Genomic DNA, 6,942 nt, shown 5'->3' with positions numbered 1-6,942 from the left:
CTCTAAAAGGCCAAATAACGAGGAGTTGGAGGTACTTATGAACACCAGAGGTGCTCTGTTTCTCGCAAGCGCTGAAGCATTCTAATTCGAGACACTTTCACCTGCTTCAATTACAAGCACTTGGCTGCCGCAGCATCTTCCCTCAGTGTGTGAGCTGCTGCAATGCTGGTGAGTAAGAAATAATCTCCTGTTCTTTGTTGAATGAAATATTGTTTTCCTGTAATATTTATAAATAATAATTACATTTATATATATTTTATCGTTTCAATATTTTTACACTATTTTTACAACTACTACCTATAACAGCTTCAAGAAGAAGAAGAAAAAGAAAGAAAAAATGAAGGAAAAAAACAAAGTAAAAAGAAGAAAATGAAGAACCACCACCACCACCGAAGAAAATAGAATAGATAAATATGAAATATGTAGTGAATACAGTTTAAGTTATTGGAATGAACAGATAAATGAAAGGAAGAAAGGAAGAATGCAAAAAAAATGTGGACACAATCACGACCATCAATACCAAAACCAGATCCATTTTTTTTCATAAAAACGAAAAAAGAAAGTCGACACACCACCACCACCACCAGATTTGTTTAGTGTGCCATTTACCTGGGATGTAGGTTGGTAAAATAGAACAAGAAGATGTGGTATTGTACTTGAATTTTAGCAAACAACAAAGCTTAAACTATATGTGTTGAAAACAAAATGCCAACAGCATCTGGTGTTCCCAGGCGGTCACCCATCCAAGTACTAACCAGACCCAACGTCGCTTAACTTCGCTGATCGGACGAGAAGCGGTGTTTTCAACGTGGTGTGGCCGTTGACGAAAATCGACAAGTTGGTAGTGATAATTGAGTCAGCTGACAGCAAGGAATCTCTGCCAGTACTTTGCCACTACTTCCTTCTGTTGCTTATATAGAGAACGTTCTTTGTGGAACCCTTACTTTCTTGTAGAACGGACTTACAGAAGTCCGCTGTCACCGGACAGTAAGACTGGCTCTTTGGTGTTCTTGTAGGTCTATGATTGAATGGTTTGTTGTGTTTGGGGCTCGACAGTCAGTGTCACGTATAGCAGTGACCAGTACAGGTGGTGTTTGAAAGTGTCGTATGTGACACTGACTGCCCCGGCAACTCCCTGACGGCTCTTAATTGACAGTGCATTGAAGAGGCGAGCCCCCGTCACTAGAAGAGAACCGTGTACATACGGTAGTTTTCACTTTGTGTGTCATTTGTTCTCCTGCCATAGCAAAGGCGGCTTCTCCTTGGGTGGGTGTTTGTCATCATCCCCACATTGAGGCACCAGCCTGTCCCTTCCGGGATTTTTTCCCCCACCCGGTCCCGCTCCGGAGCACTGGTGTCTTGAGTTTTTCATTGATGTGTTGCTGCCATACATACCTGATTATTTAAAAAAAAAAAATCGTTGTTGTATTTTATGTCCATAGCTAGACTCTTTTGAAGCAAAAAATGAAAGCTTATCGATAAGTAAAATGAAATGCCAACTGCATCTGGTGTTTCCAAGTACTAAGCAGATCCATCGTCGCTTAACTGTGCTGATCGGACGAGAAGTGGTGTTTTCAACGTGTTGTGGCCATTGACGAGAGTTGAAGAGTTGGTAGTGATATTTGAGGCAGCTGACACCACGGAATCTCTGCCATTGCTTTGCTAATACTTCCTTTTGTCGCTTTCATAGAAAACGTTCATTGTGGAAGGCCGACTTGAGTTTCGACGGGTCTACTCGCAGCCTATGTCGATTTCAAGAAGGCAGATGACTCAGTGCATCGTCAGGCACTCTGGGACATTCTCCGAAGCCGAGGAATTCCTACAAGGATGATTGACCTGGTGACTGACTGGCCTTTTTACCCTGAGACAGAGAGTGCTCTTAAGTTTGGGGTGGAGTTTCCGGGTCCTTGATGGGTGCGTCCCTGCTCCATTTCGCTTTTCAAGACTTGCATGGACTTGAATTCTATAGAACGTAATCTTCTGTGGACTGAGATAAGTTTGTTGGACGGGTCTCCGCTTTAATTAGACTTGCTCTTTATATATTTCTATTATGTCCTGATGGATTTGTTTGTGGTGTTTTTATATCCATGTGCTAGGCTGCTGGTCTGTCAATGTCACGTATACCAGTCACCTCTACAGGTTGTGTTTGATAGTGTTGGATGTGACTTCCTTGCGTCTCAAAGGTGGGTTTTGACACTATAAAATACACGAGGTTCTTATCTGGAAAAAAGATAATCTCTTCTCCCATTTTTCACTGTGTTCTTGGTTCTGTTCTCTTGACATAATTAAGGCGTCCTCTCCATGGTAAGGTTTTTGTTGTCGTCTCAAGATTGGGTCACCTTCTAGTGAATATGTGGAATTTCTTAGAATTCTGATGCGAATACGAAAAGAATGCAATTTTAGATATTTGTATACAAAAACGAATGTGTAATGAATGTAATGTTTATGAATACATTTACGAAACACAGGTTTCTGAGGCTACACCCTACACGTATTCCCTGACTCTCTTGGAGACCGGCCCCACATTCTAGCCTCCTCTTTCCTTCTGTTTGGCATTTTTTTCAGCTCGGTGGGGGACGACTGGGGTATGTTCTTTTCCCGATTCCCGTGATGATTATTATTGGATAGAGACCCCTCAGAGGTGATTGTCTCTGGAATGGAGCATACATTTCTCGTTCTTTCTTTCCTCTCCCTCACTAAAAAAGTTTAATGGTTTAATTGTCTGCTGTCACGTTGAGAGGCAGAGGCAGCAGAAGTTCTGCCCGAAATCTTGCCAAATCTATTCTCCGACTAACCAAAATTCGATTCTTCAAAATGATGTTTTCTATGACCTCTCTGGCTCAATCCTCAGAAGGCTTATGGACCTGATGGATGGCCTCCTCCTAAAAAAAAAAAATGCCTGCTGCGCCTGTATGGGTTCCGCAAGGGGTTTCTACTGGTGATCTCCTAGCTTCTTAACTGACCTCTTGTCATCTCTCTTAGCTGTTTCAGGTGAAATCCTTTTTGTTTGCGCTGGACAAAAGCGGTCTGCACAAAATCTTGCTTCAAAAACTACCTCTCTACGTTTTCTTCTCTCTGTACCTTTATCTCCAGTTTCCTTTCTGACCGTATTTCTGCTGTGGTAGATTGTCACTGTTCTCTCTCCCTTAAATCTATTATTGGTGGTGGTGAGGTTCTTCTGGTCCTATCTCACTCTTTTTCTGTTGTTCATTGATGATCTTCTTCCAACATTCCTACGCTGATGCCACCCTAGAGAACTTAACGACTCAAGGCTGGAGGCTGCAGAACAGCCTCAGACCTCTCCTATTATACGATTAACCTGGTGTCTCAACAACGCCAAAACACAGTTTCTCCACCTACTGCACTCGACACATCTTCCAACAAACTATCCCTATTCTTGACACAACACTATCACCTCACCTCTCCTCAACACTAATCGGTTCATCTCTCAAAGAGGCTGGGCGTTCTGTACCGTCTCCGCCAGTTCTTCTCCCTGCACAGTGCTTGTCCATATACACAGGTCCCTTGTCCCGCCTATCGTATGGAGATCTCATCTCATGTGGGGGCACACAGCTCTTCTGGACAGAGTGGAAGCTAAGGCTCTTCGTCTCTCATCAGCTCTCCTCTATACTTAGTTTTTACCCTCTAAATCGCCGCAATGTTGCCTTTCTTCTCATCTTCTCTGAACTTGCTAACTGCATGCCTCCCCCCTCCCGGGCCCCCCGCTGCACTCGACTTTCTCCTCCTCATCCCCCTGTACTGTCCAAACCCCTTATGAAGAGTTAAGCAGCATCTTCACTCTTTCATCCTCACGCTGGTAACTGGAACAACATTCCTTCATCTGTGCTTTTGGCCACCTCTTTTGTTTCTTTTTTAGGAGCAGCGAGTAGCGGGCTTTTTTTTTTATTATTGTTTTCTTTTTTTGTGTGCCCTTGAGCTGCCTTCTTTGTTGTAAAAAAAAAAAAAAATCTCGATTTTCATCTCAGTTTATCTTTTCAAGCTCCTCAAGCTCTTGGAAATTGGAAAGGTATGTAGTGCGGAGCCCCAGAGACCTCTGAGTGGTTTTGCCTTGTGAGAGACGCTTAAGAAATCGAGAAGTCACGCCGCCAGGCTTGCTGAGAGCCTTGACGAATATATGGCTCTGTCGCGTTGGACAAGAGTTGCCCGTAGTAGAGGCAAGGAGATGGGCGTCACTAGTCGTATTGAAGATGTCAAGTGTCCTGTCAATTCAAATGGCCTTCGACCTGTTTATCGGGCCCTGAAATAGCTCCACTCCTAGCCCTCTTCTGAAGTGAGTTGTATGCGCACAGCAGATGGTTGCCTCGTGTCTGACATTGATGGGCAGATGGCTCGTTGGGCTGAGTACTTTGAGTAGTTATACGTAGCGAACCCTCCCATTTGGCAGGTTCCAGCTGCTGGGTTGCAGGTGGGTAATGCTGATCCACCGCTTAACGAAAGACCACCCTCTCTTGACGAGGTTAGAGAGGCTGTGGCAAGCTTAAGGGAGGGAAAGGCACTTGATATATGTAACATCAGTGCGAATGTGCTCAAAGCTGGAGGCGAAGCCATGATCCATGGATTACATGCGGTGTTGACTGCCTTATTGTAATTTGGTATCATTCCTCCTGATGGGAAAAGGGGGCTGATCGTCCCTATCTAGAAACGGAAATGGGGTCGCCAGGACTGCAAAAACTACTGTGGTATTACATTTCTCAGAGTGCAGTTCAAGGGGCTTGCCCATCTCATGCTCATACGGATTCGCAACTAGCTGCTGAAGCAGCATTGATAAGAGTATTCCGGGTTCTCGCATGGTAAGTCGGCAACTGACCGTATCCTATCGCTTCACGTACTGGTTGAGCGTCGATGCGAGTTTCGATGAGGGATGCTTGCGGACCATGTCGACTTCAAGAAGGTGTTTGATTCTGTCCATCGCGTGCATCTCCTGCGACTCCACAGGATTCATGTAAGGAGCTTCGGTTTATAGACTTACCTGTACTCAGAAACTGAGAGTAGTGTGAAGTGTAGGGGGAGGGGGTGGTGGTCGTGCCCAGCTTCCATCCTGTGAACGTTGGAGTGAGGCAGGGGCTCCGTTCTTGCACCATCATTTATCAACAGTTGTATGGGCTGTGTATTAGGCAGAGTTGTGTATAAGAGCCATTGTGGAACATCTGCTAGCAATACATAAGGGTCACTGACCTTGTTTTTGCCGATGTTGGCAGAACCATTGGATGTTTTAGTGATGACTCTGGGCACACTGCACGAGGTCTCCTGGATCAATACCAAGGTACAGTTGTTTGAAGGCTTGGTAAATGAATCAGTACATTGTATTCATTCATGTGGCGAGGACATTGATATCTTGGAAAATTTGACATACCTTAGTAGTCTAGTAGTTCAAAACAACAGCGGGTCTCGTCAGAAAGTCATGGGGCAGATTGGTTTGGCCTACGATATTATGGACTCGCTCAGCACGAGTATATGTGCAGATTGACAATGATACGGATCTTCAAATCGCTTGTGGTCCCTGTTTTACCTTTTGGCTGGGAGACATGGACACTTAATACTTGCTACTGGACACTGGACACTGGACGTGGACACTGAATAAGTGCCTACTCGGAAATATGTGATATCACTGGAATGACTTGTGTCAAACCGGCGATTACTCCGTTAGAGTGATTCGAGGCCTATTAACCGTATAGTCCATGAACGCCAACTCCGTCTATATGAACTTGTGACACGCTACCCAGAAGTCGATCCTGCTCACCTGGTTGTTTCTGTAAGAGACAGTCCCGAGTTGAGGAGGCCAAGGGGACGCCCACAGAGTTCATGGATTGAGCAAGTCGATAGATCCTGCCGTAAGGTACTTGGGACCGAAAGGGGGTCTGAATGGAGACTAGCCTGGAGGAACCCTTGGGTTTGCCGTCGTGGGGTTGACGTTTCTCTTAACATCAAGAGCTACTAGAGTGAGACGGGTAAGGATTTGTCAAGATACGTGTTCTCATAGGTGTTTAGTGTTGATTTGGTAAGGTTTCGGTTAAGAACACACTTTTAAAAAACAAGCATTGTATAAGGTAACCTGTAATAAGGCACTCGTCATACACAGGGTTTGCATGCATAGCAAATCTATCACCATTAAGTACGGAAGAAAACGAACCACACACACGTACCACAAGGAGTCCGCAAGAAGCCACTCCTATCAGCTGCAGTAAACATGTCATCATTAAGAACAGAAAAACACCAGGCCTTTCATCTGCGACACGAGATCCTGTAAATTTGTCGCCATACATCTTCCCTCTCCATGAATATATCCAACCTCCTCATGAGGGCTAGATGGATGCATAGTAGGGCTAGGTTTTTAATGTTCCCGATGTTCGTAACTACTGAAACACAGCCCTCTCATCCTCAGTCTTCCCCATCTATCAGTTTATCAAACGTCCTCCCAATGGATGGATAAATTTATGGACGAAGGGTGTTTGTGAGTGGTTTATTGCTTATTGTTGCTGACATGAAGACATCAAGCACAAATTTCAAAATAGGAGTTTGTAGGCACTCATTCTTCCGAAGGCCACCCATGTATTTATTCAACTTCCTCTTGGGGGTTGGATAGATTCATGGATGAGGATGTTTGTGAGTGTCCCCAGCTGCCTGAAATAACTGAAATAAACACGTTACCATTTGTCTTTACTATTCGTTTACTTATCCAACCTCCTTTCGAAGACTAGAATCATGGATGATGAACGTTTGTAAATGGATGGTGAAACTTTTGTGTCGCCAAAGCCCGTAATTGCTAAAAGAAGAGGAGACATCTGTGTGAGTCTTAGCCTTGAAGTCTTCCAGCGTCTTCTTCCGTGGAATCGTCTTCATCCCTATAAATAGTCCCCGGCTTTACTTTTAATCCCTGACCCTCCTTCCAGACTCTTTATCCCTTCTTTTTGCTTCCCTCAG

At 44.5% G+C, this 6,942-nt stretch overlaps 1 non-coding gene across 1 annotated transcript; it reads right to left on the bottom strand.

Moving 5' to 3' along the window:
• Positions 1-706: 706 nt before the first annotated feature.
• On the bottom strand, positions 707-825 carry LOC127006484 (5S ribosomal RNA). The gene has a single exon (XR_007759594.1). It is a non-coding gene; the product is annotated as a 5S ribosomal RNA (ribosomal RNA).
• Between the last annotated feature and the right edge of the window lie 6,117 nt (positions 826-6,942).

This window comes from Eriocheir sinensis, chromosome 32 (genome assembly GCF_024679095.1).
Source record: "Eriocheir sinensis breed Jianghai 21 chromosome 32, ASM2467909v1, whole genome shotgun sequence".
NCBI lineage: Eukaryota > Metazoa > Arthropoda > Malacostraca > Decapoda > Varunidae > Eriocheir > Eriocheir sinensis.
This window is presented reverse-complemented; position numbering and strand designations above follow the sequence as displayed.